The sequence below is a fragment of the Cygnus olor genome, chromosome 4 (genome assembly GCF_009769625.2).
Source record: "Cygnus olor isolate bCygOlo1 chromosome 4, bCygOlo1.pri.v2, whole genome shotgun sequence".
In the NCBI taxonomy this organism is placed as follows: domain Eukaryota; kingdom Metazoa; phylum Chordata; class Aves; order Anseriformes; family Anatidae; genus Cygnus; species Cygnus olor.
The window spans coordinates 15,488,296-15,501,871 of NC_049172.1; the positions used below are offsets into that span (position 1 = coordinate 15,488,296).

At 42.4% G+C, this 13,576-nt stretch overlaps 1 protein-coding gene across 5 annotated transcripts in view; it reads right to left on the minus strand.

The window, feature by feature from the left end:
* The window catches only part of SLC4A4 (solute carrier family 4 member 4), a 228,399-nt gene that overhangs the window by 183,583 nt on the left and 31,240 nt on the right, over positions 1-13,576 (minus strand). The window lies entirely within an intron of this gene.

A 13,576-nucleotide genomic window follows, 5' to 3' on the forward strand; every position in this document is an offset into this window, starting at 1 on the left:
AGTTTTATGGGATGTCGCTTTCAACAGGAAGCAGTGATTTCTGACTACAAATATTATGAATGTATCTGCGTGAAGCTAATGTAAACCAGGCACTTTTGTTGCTTAACTTTCTGTGAAGCATGAAATATAAAACAAAAAAGTTTTCTCTGGAGACAGAATGGTGTCAGTTTTTAAAGCCACAAGCTGCAGCAGATTTCACATAAAAATTACTTCAAGTCTGCCTGCAGGATCTGATTGGTTTTTTTCTGCCACTTATTACTGTGACAATGCCATGTCCTGCAATAGATTTCTTACCGTTTTTTGCCTTATAGGCAACTTCTTATTTGACTATGTTTTGCATGCCTAATTGGCTGCCCATATTTTTTGTTTGCTCCACTTAAAGAAGATTAGGCAGTGTGTACAACAAGTTCATGACATAGTACAAGACTTGAGGTTCAGTAACCCTTACACAAAAGTGCTCCAGTGGGCTGATTTATGAGAGCATATTCATGTGCTCTTCACCCAAACCAGGATCTATTGAAATCCATCCCTGTTTTATAGAGTAGCTGCTCTTTGTACAAGCCTCATGTAAGAGCTCTTTTAAAGAAGTATGTCATGTCATAAGACTAGGTATGGTGGACTAAGAACTGCCCGCAACATCATAAGCATGTACTTTACATCAGCTCAGCAAAGAAGTTTAAACTGAGTGCAGACTTTAAAAGCGCAAATAAAACAGGGCACCTGTATACACCTATATATAAATAGACATGGATATATAAACCTAGACAAGGAAACAGCAACTGTGGGAAATCTTTCCAGCATCTGCTGAATATACCTACACAGAGTGTCAAAATCAATGTATGGATAGCATGGATCTAATACAGGGTTTTCTACCCGTAGACAGGGACATTAAAGTAGGTCTCTCGGTCTTGCCAGACTGCCTTTTGAAAGAAAAACATTATCTGAAATGGGAGTTCCTCGGTTTACGTCCATTTCCCATTCAGCGAAAGAACAGGCAGTGTGTACAATGTGGGGTGGAGCAGCACACCAAGTGACACCATTAACCCAGATCTGGTTTTCTCCAGGGAAAACAATCAAGTGCTTTCAGTCGCGGCTTCCCAGCAAGCAGCTCCTGCGCTGGTCCTCCCATGTGACTATTTGGGAGGAAAGTTTTCTCTCCATAGCAGGAACCCCACTAAATGCATGAAACCAGCTTATATCTTAATTTCACTTCTGCAATTACAGGTTGGAGCTTTTCCCTTCCTTCAAGTTTCACAGTCTCAAATGCACAGCTCCTAGAGCTGCGTGCTTTCCTCCCCATTGCCTCCCCAAGCATCTCTGAGGTGCAGAAAAGCATCACAAAACTTTGGGCCCCAACACTAATACTAGGTCTGAGACAAGCCAGCTTTCTGCTACGAGGAGGACTGATAATACCTGATCCAGCACAAAACTGCTCTGGCAGAGGCAGCCCCTACCAGGCAGAAAGCCTGGTTGTATTAAATGTTTTGGACACATCCAAAGCAGCCAAGGGAGCTACTGTGCATTCAGCACTTCACATAGTGCAGCTGCAGCATCTCTGATCCAATACTCGGCACGCCGAAGCGATAGGAGGTTTCATGATATGCTGGTCTCAAAAATATAATCCAGCATAAAGGATATTTTTAACAGGGATGATTTCAGTAATCTGCTTCAATAGTCAACCTTACACGCACACCATGTGGCACAACTGAGCAGCACAGAACCATATGCCATGGGCAGGAACTTCTTGAACTGCTCATCACTGAAATCCTCCTGCAACGATGGGGGGAAACGGACCTCTGCAACCTGGAACTGGTGACTAGATGCAAGTCTCTGGAAGAATAAGTCATTTCTGCAAATTAGACAACAGTTACTCGACACTGCAGGATGTGGTAGCATTTGAGATCGCATCAAAAAGATTGTGATCAAAGCACACAGATGTAAGAATAAGACAGACAAGGCAGAGTCACCAGATCTGAGTATCAGTGTGTGCACAACCCACAAAGAGGAAAGAAAACTTCTCCAAAAGTATTAGACGAGCAACGAAAACGAGGGGGTTCAGTGACCAAAGTACTACAAGCCCACCTCACCTTCACCTGGCGACAACTGCTTGTCCACATTTTATAGAGACTGCTCCCCAAGGGAGATTAAATCTCTTCTGAAAAAGGACACTTGCATCATACCCAGTGCATGCATAAAGATGCTAATTTAATAACAGTCAATCAAAATTGATGCAGACCTAATAGCTAGAAATGCAAACAGCCAAATTTCAAGCTAAATGCCCTTTTTTGCCTCCACCACCTGCAAGAGAATAGTAAAATAAAACAAGACACTGTACAAATTTGCTGAAGAAACATTGCCAGAGAGGAGAGCAAAGCAAAAGCAAGTCATTTCAGAGCTGTTTGGGAAGCAACTGAAATAAAGAAGAATTTCCTCACTTCCACCAATTTAAGCTCCTGTCAGAACAACAGAAAAAAGCAAATCACAGCCCACAGCTCACAGCCTAGAGCCATTCTGTCTCTTAAGTGCGCCAATTATTTAACAAAATACTAATTATGCCAGCATAAGCCCCAGCACCCAAAGGATGCAGGTCCTTTGTGAACGACACCCACAAGAATCATTCATGGGAAATGTGACTGCAAGTGACAATCCATTCTGCATCACCACAGCAGAGTTGTGACTGTTCCAGTGTGTTTCTAGGAGTTAGGATCAGACAGAATCAAGTATGTTTGATCCCCAGCTATCACTAACCAGACTTGCACCCACAGGCAGGGAAACCTTTCTGTTGCTCAACATTTTATACGGTGATATCAGAGGGGCATGTATATGCATGGTTTTTCCAGTGTGATTAGAAAAAATATCTGTCACGGAGCACCAACAGCTGGGATAAAACACAGTCTAGAGGAACCTCACTGCCATGACTACTAGCCTCACAGAAGAGCTCATCCACACATTCACTCCCTTGACTGCTCCTGCAAAGAAAGCAAGCAGAGATTTTGTACACTTCTCAACCAAATTCCCAGCAGGGGACAAGAGTGAGAAAGCAGCTGACGTTAACACAACGCTCCTTGCCCTCCTGTGTGCTTAGTTGATAGAGTGACGAAGAGTGATACGCCATAGTGACCTACTACCTTGACTTTCAAGTGTGGTGCTGGTCAAGAACATACCAAGCCCATAATCTTTAATCTTGGACCTGCAGACTATCAATCAGCCAGAAGTGAGTTTGCCCCGACCACGCAGGGGCACATGACTGCATTTCTGCTGTATTAGTCAGCAAACAAAGTGATAGGGGATTTTTTTTGCCACCAGAACAGGGGGAACATGACACAGCATAAAGTAGAGGGGTATAGGCAGACAACACACGATCCTGCATAAAGTCAACCCATTTAAAATGGTAAACTCACTTTACCAGCAAAATGAGTTTGCTGCTGGATTGACGTTTTGCTTCATGGGAGAGTAATATTCTTCATTTGGTTCTAAGTGCCCTAAAGCTGGATTTACAGTATCCTCCAACCACAGCCAAGAGCACATAACTGAACTGCTGAACAGGCAACATCCAAGTTTTAACAAGACTGTCCTCTAGATGACATCCATTTAAGGGCAGCCCAAAATAGACTTACTCATGTCAGCTTAAAACAAGACAGAGAACAAAACAATAACCCAGAGCTGAAAACTAGTTCCTTGCCAGAAAGCATTCATGGCTACTTCTTATGAACTCCATTCTAGTGATCATTGCCACGAAGAGCCACTTGTGGAAAGAAACCGGTAGCAGCAGTGATGCTGACAAGCAGCACTGTTGCAGGAGGTCCTGGGTCCTCCACAGTAACCCAGAAACTAGTGCGGTGCCTAACAGGCTTGTCTAAGAAGGGCAAGGGGACTTCTGGAAGAGCAGAGAAAATGTGACTCTACCACAGCTATTTCTTTCATACATCTTCATCCACTCTAGGAATGGCCTTTGAAAAAAATATTTTTTTTCCTGTGAAGACAGCAACAAAAGTTAAGACCATTTGCATCTTTCTGGGCCAAAGGAAGGCTATCCACATTACACAGGCTCTTGTAGCACTTTCACAGCCTCTCAAGCAGGTCTGTCACTAGAGTGAGTTCCTCTCTCTACATATCAGTGGCTGATACTCTTTCTGACTCCAGTAACATGACAGGGTTCTTAGTCCCTACGCACAAACTTCCCAGACAGGCCTAAAACATTCTACCTGCAGTCCTGCGTACTATACTTGCACAAGTCTCATACACCTGCAAACCTCACTAGTCATCTTTAACTAGAAATCCTCACTTCAAAAGAGGGTGCAGCTGTTCCTAACTCCAGATAATTTTCAACAGAGTTTGGATGCGAAGCTGCCTTTTGTCCTTCCAGAGATAAGGTCCTCAATAAGCAAAAGAGATAAAAGATACTTCTTGGTGACTCTGGCCAAGTCACACACACCTTAACCACCAGCTGCTGATACTTTCTTAAATGCAGAGCAGACCCACCTACTGCTGAACCAAGCCTGTAAAACTTGACGTAGTCACAAATTTCGTGGAGACATCTGTTAACAAAGAACTGCTTTATGCCCAGCACCTAATTGCAATATGACTGTTTAAAGGTAAAAGGAAAATAGTCCATGATAATATTAAGTCCCAGTTATCTACACCATTATCTCGCATTTTTTATTGCCTTGCTGAGTGGAATGACTGGTCGAGGAACAAAGCCAGAGAAATTCGGTTGATACCACAGTTCACGACTACATACGCAATTCTGAGAATTTCAAATTACGGGTCAAATCCAGGACAGTACCAAACTCCTCCTGGAAAAGATTAGGTACCCTTCCCGAGTTACGAAGCAAGCCTCCCCAGAAAAATACTAGGTTGTTTGCAAGCCAAGGCATCACCATACCAGGAATACTTAATGCAAAGGTGTCTTACTCATAATTTGGGATTAAAAAGGCAAAAAGAGGTTTAAAGAAGATGGCTTCATTTGTTGAAAAGTAATTACAGAAGTTTGCAGAGTTCGCCAAAGCCTTTATGCACTCCTGCTTTTCTCTGCACTGAAGGCTCAAAGGACCTTCACGTTACTTGCCAGCAGATTTTCAGCATGATGACCATAAGAGGGTTTTGAAGTGCTTTTTTGTAAGTTAAGTTCTATACCTAACCTTCAACGAATTGCACAGGCTCTGGGCTCCTCTAGTTTGATCTTTCGTTTGAGTAATTATTGTAAAAACTGGAGACATGATCTCCCTTTACTCATTGTCCAGAGAGGATTCTGACACTGTATGACACAGCTGGGATTTCCACTGAGTTGTTTTGCGGCATATTCCCTTTCAACAAAAAACATACAGTGCATTTTTGGCAAAGAGAAGAGATGGGTGATCCAAATCAAACTTTAAAAATAAGAAGGTTTCTCTTTTGCAACAATTCCTGCCATTTCATTGCTTCTGTGAAACATTTACACCGTAATAACATGAAATGGTTACATGCCCACTCCTTTAATTTATACTGCCAACAGGGATAACCCATGGAACTGAGCAGCCAGAGCATCACAGTTGCAGTTCAGTGCCCACAGAAGTGAAGGAAAGGTGCCTGGGCTTGCCTACATTGTCAGCGAAGCACGGGCCCAAGCCTGCACTCAAGCCCAGGCTTGCTGACATTCCTTCCACGCGAGCAGGCGCTCAGCCTCAGCTTCCAAGCACTTCTCCGAAGGAAAATTTGAGGCCTACCACAAAGCCCAGCAGACCCAACTTTTCCTTCATGCCACCAGCAAGGCCACACACACGTACAAGCCAGTACACTGTGGCACAGCAGCAGGCGCCGCGAGCCAGCCTCTGTGTAGGCACGGTGCATGGATGCTCCACCTGTAAAGCAAGGCTTTGAGCAAGGGAAGCTGCGCCGTCTACCTTCACATGCTTACACCTACTCGTAGACTCAAGCTCCAAGCAAAAGAGTGACACTGCCAGAGACAGAGTTCGGTGCGCCACAGGTCGGTCCTTTCTCCTGCAGCCCACTGCGACGGTCATTCTCACCGCAACAGGAACGAGAGTGGACCTCCACATTTTCAGTCACGTATCCAAGGGACAGAAGTAATCTACTGAATCTCCTTGAGTACTCAGCCTTCCTTCATTCTGCATTCAAGGCTTAGCTAAATTTACTTCATACACTTCCTTCACCCATGTAACACAATTTTTAAAAGCACTCTCTTTCTGAATGGATCTGTTTTCCGTTTAAATGTTAAAACTTTAAGTCCTTCTACAGTTACACAAGCTATGGAAGTTCAACAGAGTGAAGTGTCAGGCAGATTAAGATGTTAATCGAAGGAAGCGTTTTCCAATTTCAAAACACAGAAAAGTCACATGCTCACCTTTTCCTCCACTACATTAACCCAAACCCTCTTTTGTCTGACATGACACCATATTCAGGCCTCAGATTCATCTTATCACAATATCAAAATCCACTTCTCTAGGCACATTTGGGTGTAAAATAGGCCACAGAAAGCACCCTCAAAGCTTTTATGCCAGGGAAGGCAGAAGTTGTGGGAGCTACGCTGCCTTTCCTTCTAAAACCCCAACGGTAGCCATCCAATAAGTAAACCTATCACATACTGTTCATAAAAAGGCCAATACTATTTTCACCTGAGTAAGAAGTATTTACACAGCAACAGGAAAAACTTCACATCTATCATATTCCTTCAGAAGATGTACTTGCTCTTTAGGAAGAATGATCTTTTCTTCTGAGCACATTTTGGTGATGTGTGTGTCAGTAACACACTGGAGACATGTACTCACTCTGGAACAGAAACCATTTAAACCTAATACTCTGCTAACACCATCTGTCTATTCAAGATGTTTTCTCAGCAAAATTAGTGATACTATCTGACAGTACTACAGGTGAACTCTGAAACTTGAAACAGAAACTCTACCACCACCCTTAAAGTCCCAGTCAAGGATGCACTGAATACTTTGCATAGAACTTCAACCAATTTCCAACCTTACCTCAAAAGCAATTTATGGTTGCATCCGGACTTTGTCCATAGACCGAATAAAGGGAAGGTTGGCATTCACCCTTCAGGCCCAGTTCTGCCAGTTCTCTTCACTCACTGCACTATCTTACTACACGTTTCTCTCGCTCATAGCACCGGAGCTGTTTGCACAGACCTCAGTCCAGCAAAGCACTTAAGCTGGCCTTGAAGTTCCATCAGTTCAATTGCTCCAAGGGCAGAAGTCACCTGTGGTGAAGAGCTTTGTGGGATTAAAGGTACAGCCCCACGGAAATCAACATCCATGATCCATACCATGAACCATACCAGGAAGGTATGAAAATCAGAGCCACTGTTCTGAGGCTCTGGATTTCCAAACCTCCTCTGTGCACCGATACAGATGCTGACCACAGCTCCATCCAGCTCAGCGCTGTTTTAAGCACGTGTATTAGCAGCATTACAAGGGCATCTGGCACCACTTCCACAGCCCACTACATTGACCCTTCACCCAGGACACTGCTTCTCAAACTCAGTTATTATTCACAACCCAGGCCTAATAGATCACTAGATGTTAAACAATTTATGTGAAACTACTCACAGGGCACTACACGCTGTATTGTTGTGCCATTAAGGCTTTGGAACGAAGCTTCATTGGGGACAGAAGAGAACAAAGCACCCATCTACTTCTTCATTGCTATTATTGTTTCTGCCTTGAAAGACACACAAGCTGGGCTATTTAACAGTGCTACTGTTCTTTAGCTGTTCTGTTTGTCTGCTGAAAGCAGGAACTGTCAGACATGGAAATGATATCAGACTACTCAAATTTCACAACAATTTGGGTAAAATTCACTTCATTAGCAAAAAATTTACCAACTATGAGACCTAAGTAAGATTTACATGTACAGCTCCCATATACTTGCATTCAATTCTAGTGCAACGAAACAGGTTTAATATGCTCAAACGCTACTTTTCCTTGAGCTATTGAGTAACTATTTCCCAACTTCAAATCTAAACACAAAGTCTTATTATATTTAGCAACCTTGACGAAAAATCTCCATGCTTATGGATAAAGGTTGATGATGTGTCTGAAGCGTTATATAGTCACAGGTACAATAAAAGCAGTTAACTGCAACCTTTTGTTCAAGGTTAAGAGGTGAGACTAGAGACTGAGATCAGTAAACTTCAAGAGGTGATTAAAATAAAGTAAAAGCATAAAGAAACTTAAGGCGGAAGTATTCTAATCTCAAAGTTGCACACACCACATACGATGACAGGCCAAGTTCTGTTTCTGCACCTACTATACAAAATGGACAAAACATGAATATTTTAATAAAGGTCATTATCTGACATGCAAGACTCCATTCCTCTTCTTTGACTAAACTTGTACTTAGACATAGACTTCAATTTAAAAAGATTTGCATGCTTTCTTCAGAAAATCATAGCAGAAAAAGATAAGATAAACCAGAGGAGTCAACTTGAAGTGAATTAATATATATATTTAAAAAAGTTGTTGCACATGCAAACCCACTAGGATTTTTGGCGTCACACCAGCTCTTTGTGATGGCTTGAAAAAGAACACAAAATTACATCTCTGCTGGAGAACAATCACACAAAATTTCAGCCTGTTTCATTAATTCGGCAGATGAGCAGTGGTCACCTTTCACAGGTCAGAAAGAGTTATTCCCACTGTGGCCCTCACAATTCAGAGCACACTTTGCCACCCAGTTATTTGTGTCCATAGCTAGGCAGATCATGGAAACATCCAAGTTCCCAGCTTAGCAGTATGAACACTCAAACTGATCAAAAAATAAAGTTCAAAACCACCCCCAGAAATCCTAAGGCAAAGAAATCTGTAGCTAATGGAAGTGAAAATAGTAACTGAGAAGCTGAAAAAGCAGTCCTTGAATAAGCCTAAAAAGCAGCAGCACAGACAAACCTGCTCTAATTTATACATAAACGCTATTTGTTTCATAGTTTCTGGATGGATCATCTCTTTCTCCTCTGAAACCCAGAGGAAATATTCACTGTGGACTGTACCTTGCAGGTATGGATTTGTTTACTAGGAGACAAATGCTGTATAACGCATTAAGACAGCATTTTAAATTTCAGAATATCTTTAAGTATTTTCAGTTATCATGGTAACATTAGAATTGAATGAAGCATTTTTTTAAACCTATGTTTAATGGGGGAATAAAGCTGTTTTAGTAAACCTCACTCTGAAAAAAGTCATTTGAACAGTTCCCATCATCGAGTTCAAACGTTCAAGACTCACTTCAAGCTGAGAGACACACGGATCAGGGCTTATTTAAGGACAACTAAAACTTACTTCAAATTGTGTTAAATATATAGTATTTAGCCAGCATATATTATATAGTAGCAAAATAGACGTACGAACCTGTCTCCCTGTAAGTGCAGTTGTATAATACAACTAGGAGTTGAAATGCTGTGGCTTGGAAGACACTACCACCAACAAACTTAACTGGTTCTCTCTCATACTTACATATATATATATATATATATATATATATATATATTTATACACACACACATTTCCCCCTTCTGTCTTCCTCTTATTTCTCAAGCAGGATTAGCTCTGCTAACAGCCCACACTTCTGCAATTCTGATATTGAAAGTTCATTTGAGCCACAAATGAAAAGGATTCTGGTATTGGTGAAGTCAGATCGCCTCTTCTGACGTTTCTGGTGAGAAATGCTGTTGAAAATAGGGTTGCTGGCACTCACCTTCGATGACCCCAGGAGGATCAGTCATACTCACACAGCAGTGTGGTTCACAGATTGACCATCATCTGCTACGAGCCTTACTCTCCATTTACTTAAACAGCTATAAATTTGGACAGAAATCTGCAATACCAATCCAAACAAAACTGAGAGCTGTATTTCTCAGGTTTCTGCTAGTCCCATAAAACCCACACAAATGGCCATTCCCTCCACTGGTAATTCCTGCGGCAACTTCAAAAGTTATGTGAAAAACTAGTAATTGCAGGAGAGTAAATTGAAAGACATTTCTATCTTTTCTTTTCTCTTAATGAAAACCAAGAAGACGGATGATACCATGTGCTTTTCCTGGCTCGGCAGGGCATCAGAGTTAAGAAACGCCCAATGCAATAGACGGGCTGCATTTAGATGGGCTTCTCCCAGACCCAGAAGGCAAGAGCACTTCCGAGCAATGGAATATCCAGGTAAACAGGTACTAGACACTGTACCGAGCACTTTTATTTCACAGGAAGTATATTCATCATAAGACATGCCTTGCACTAATTTCCAAGGCTAACATTAACGGTTAATTCCACGTTATATCATCTTTGAGCTCCATTTTCATGCAAGCTCTGACCTGAAAGACTGCGGCCACTGCTCGAAGCTGCTATTCAATATCGAGTCGTGAAGGTCTAGGGAGACAATGGCACAGCTCTAACCAAGAGAGGCTGGGGAACAGATTCAACTAGGTATCTTTACATTCCCTGGTTTTTACCTTGGCCATACGCGGTTTTATCATGTAACTGGGTGCCATAACCATCTTCAATGCTGTCCAACAGCAATAAAAACCATTCCTGCCACAAACAACATACAACCCTGAGCAAAGTCAGTAGAAATGAGATGCTGCAGCAACTCAAAGTTCAAGGGCAGGGCGGAAGCACTGCTTTGAATGGTAGCAGGACTTCGCCAGAACCCTGATAATAATATTATTGCTGTATTTTCATTTCAAGCCATACAGTTAAAGATACTTAAAGAGAAATACCTCTACCTTCCCATTCGAGTTGTTTACAAGCAGCTCAAAAGAAAAGCTTTCCTTTTCATCAGACTAGCACAATAACATCAGGCTACCCACAGAGACACACTCCTTTATCAATATTAACTGGAAACTGCTATTACCGGATTCTCAAAGAGCACTCCTTTGGAGCCTTCTAAATGGATTTGAAGCTGGAAGCAGCTAATTGACTTGGAACGAGAAAACCTGATAGCAGTTATCAGAACTCTTTTAATTCCCTCAAAGCAAGGCTCCAAATTCTAAACCTAACGCACAAAGAAAATACATGTAAAGCAGGTCGCTGAAGAGTGACATGGATGCTATCTCGCTGAGGCAATGAAGTCATTTTTACCAGTGCGACAGAAGTCATGGCCCAATGCCACGGCACCAGAGTTAGAACGCTGCAAATATTGTTTTCAGCAAGGCATCTCTAAACCCAGTCTGAAGTCCTCTGGTATTCCCAGCCTGGAAGAAGGAACTCAGGCACTAACCAGAACTTTAATTGCTTTCTTGACAGGGACGCATGCTCCTTATAACTGTGTAATAACTGGCAAAAGACTACCAAATCCACTCTACCAGACTGGCACATAGGCACGCAGGAGGAGCATCACTTTCTGTACCCACACGAATAAGCATTGTCACAGATCCACCTTGCTTTCACCCAGGAAATCCTTCCTCTATCAAGTAAACATCTCACTTTCACAATTGCCTGTCTTTTGCAGGACAAAATCTCTGACTCCAACAAGTGCTACCTGAAAATACAGGCTAGCAAACTTATTGGCAGAAAAAGAAACGTAGGTTTTCCTCTTGATGCTCACACATGGTAATTTTCATTCACAACCCTGCCCAAAGCAACTTCCAGCTTGTTATTTATTGCAGGTCTTCAAGGTGGCAGTATAGTTAAAAATCCTTCAGACGGAAACACAAACTGCTTCTCCACCACTGCTGAAAGAACACGTCTATACGTGAGTAAGGCGCCCTCTCTGATAAGTAGGTAGATCTGAGAAAAGGAGTTACAGATTTTCCCTTCTCACGGGGATGATGTCCTTTGAAGTGCACTTTGTGTACAAATTCAACCTTTTCTTATCAGCATAATACATCAGTAACTGAAGCATTTGCCCTACTCAGACAGTAGGATTGCAAAAGCACATTGAAAGTTCCCTTACTGAATTCCTTTTAAAACCCTCCTATGAACGAATTATCACAATGCAACACAAGTATATGAGGGATTTTTCTGACTGCACACCCATCTCAAGATTTAAAAACCATAACATGGAAGGTTAAAGGAAAAAGTCTTCACGATTATCAGCTGCAGGAAACACTGCTGGACCTTGCTAGGAGCTGAATGGATATGTGCACAAGGTGTTAACTTGCTAGGAATGCCCTGTGCACACAAATGAAAAGTTCATCCTTCCTCTCCTCCCACTGAAAAAGAAAAAAAGGAAAAAAAATGAAAAAGAAAAAAAGCCAAAACTTCCTTCTCACCCCACTTTCACCTCTGGACAACAGCAAGGCACAAAGCTGTCAACTCCTTCTAAGCAATCAGTAATTCCTCTACAGTTGTCAGCTCATAGAAAGCTTGGAAACGCAGCTTAGCATAGCCTCCTCCCTGAAGTCCAGGCACTGCTTTTACAAATGTGAAATTCCCATCTTCCAGGAGTGAAGGAAATTTAACAAGCAAATGCCTCCCATCATATTTCTTTAGAAATGTAAGAGTAATTTTAGTTCTCATTTGCACCTGAACGGGGGGAGCACATAAAAAGCATCACTGCAGATTGCACTAACATTCGCCCCTCAGATGATACTGAGGCTCACAGGCAGGCGAAGTGCCATCCTGTTTAGTTTACTGAGAACTGAAGTCAGTAGCTGAAATAAAGCCTTGCAAAACTAGACCCTACGATCTTCTGGCATGATAGAAGTCACTAGGAAAACTGTTTCAGCACTTGCTCCAGCACGGGATCACGGGCGACAGAAGGATGAACAGAGACCAATACAAATTGGTTAGTTCACGCAAGCAAGCACGCAGACAAGCGCACACGGCGATGCAAACAACCCCATTTAAACATTCAGCATATGACTGGAAATTATTACGACAAAACTAATTCTACCATGAAATAGTTGCTGGGGTTTGGGAGCCTTCAGGGTTTCTTGTTGTTGCTGGAGGGGGGAGGTGTCTGTACCTCACTCTTAATGCACAAATAATTTCCTTTTGAACACCAGCCAAAGTAAGAACCAGGCATATTCCTGCAGACCATCACATCAGCAATTAGCAAGTAGCAAATTCTATTCCTGCATACAATATGCAATTCTTGCATTTTGTTAAATGCAGCTAGCCTTTTTTTTTTTTTTTTAATAATGAATTTGTACATTTCAGGAATATCCAGAACAGCAAAGCCACCAAGCAGCTAGCAGCCTACAAGTACAATGCCATTTTAGATGCAAAGTAAACTGTGTCTCTGTGAAACAAAAGAGTGTAACTATCTCCACTAGTGGAAGAGTTTTCCGAGGGAGCTGTTACTGTTTGCCTTAGGGCCCAGCCTCGTTACCTCCATGCGCCTAACTTTCCTTCCAGGAGCACTTCTGCAGAAGGAATAAATGGAGCCCCTCCTGCACATACGGATGGCTGCACGGCGAGTCGTGCCTGGGGCTCCCTGAGCCCTACGACTTTGGGGGCCCAAAAGCACCTGCGGGACCCCGGCTGCCTCCTCTGTCCCCCAGAACTGGGCACCCCAGGAAGCCGGTGTAAGTATGCCAGCTTCTTTTGGAAGCAAGTACTCAAAGGATGCGCTCCTACCAGAGGGGAAAGGCATTAATAATTAACGTTGGTGTAAAAACCCGACAAAGGTATGTGTA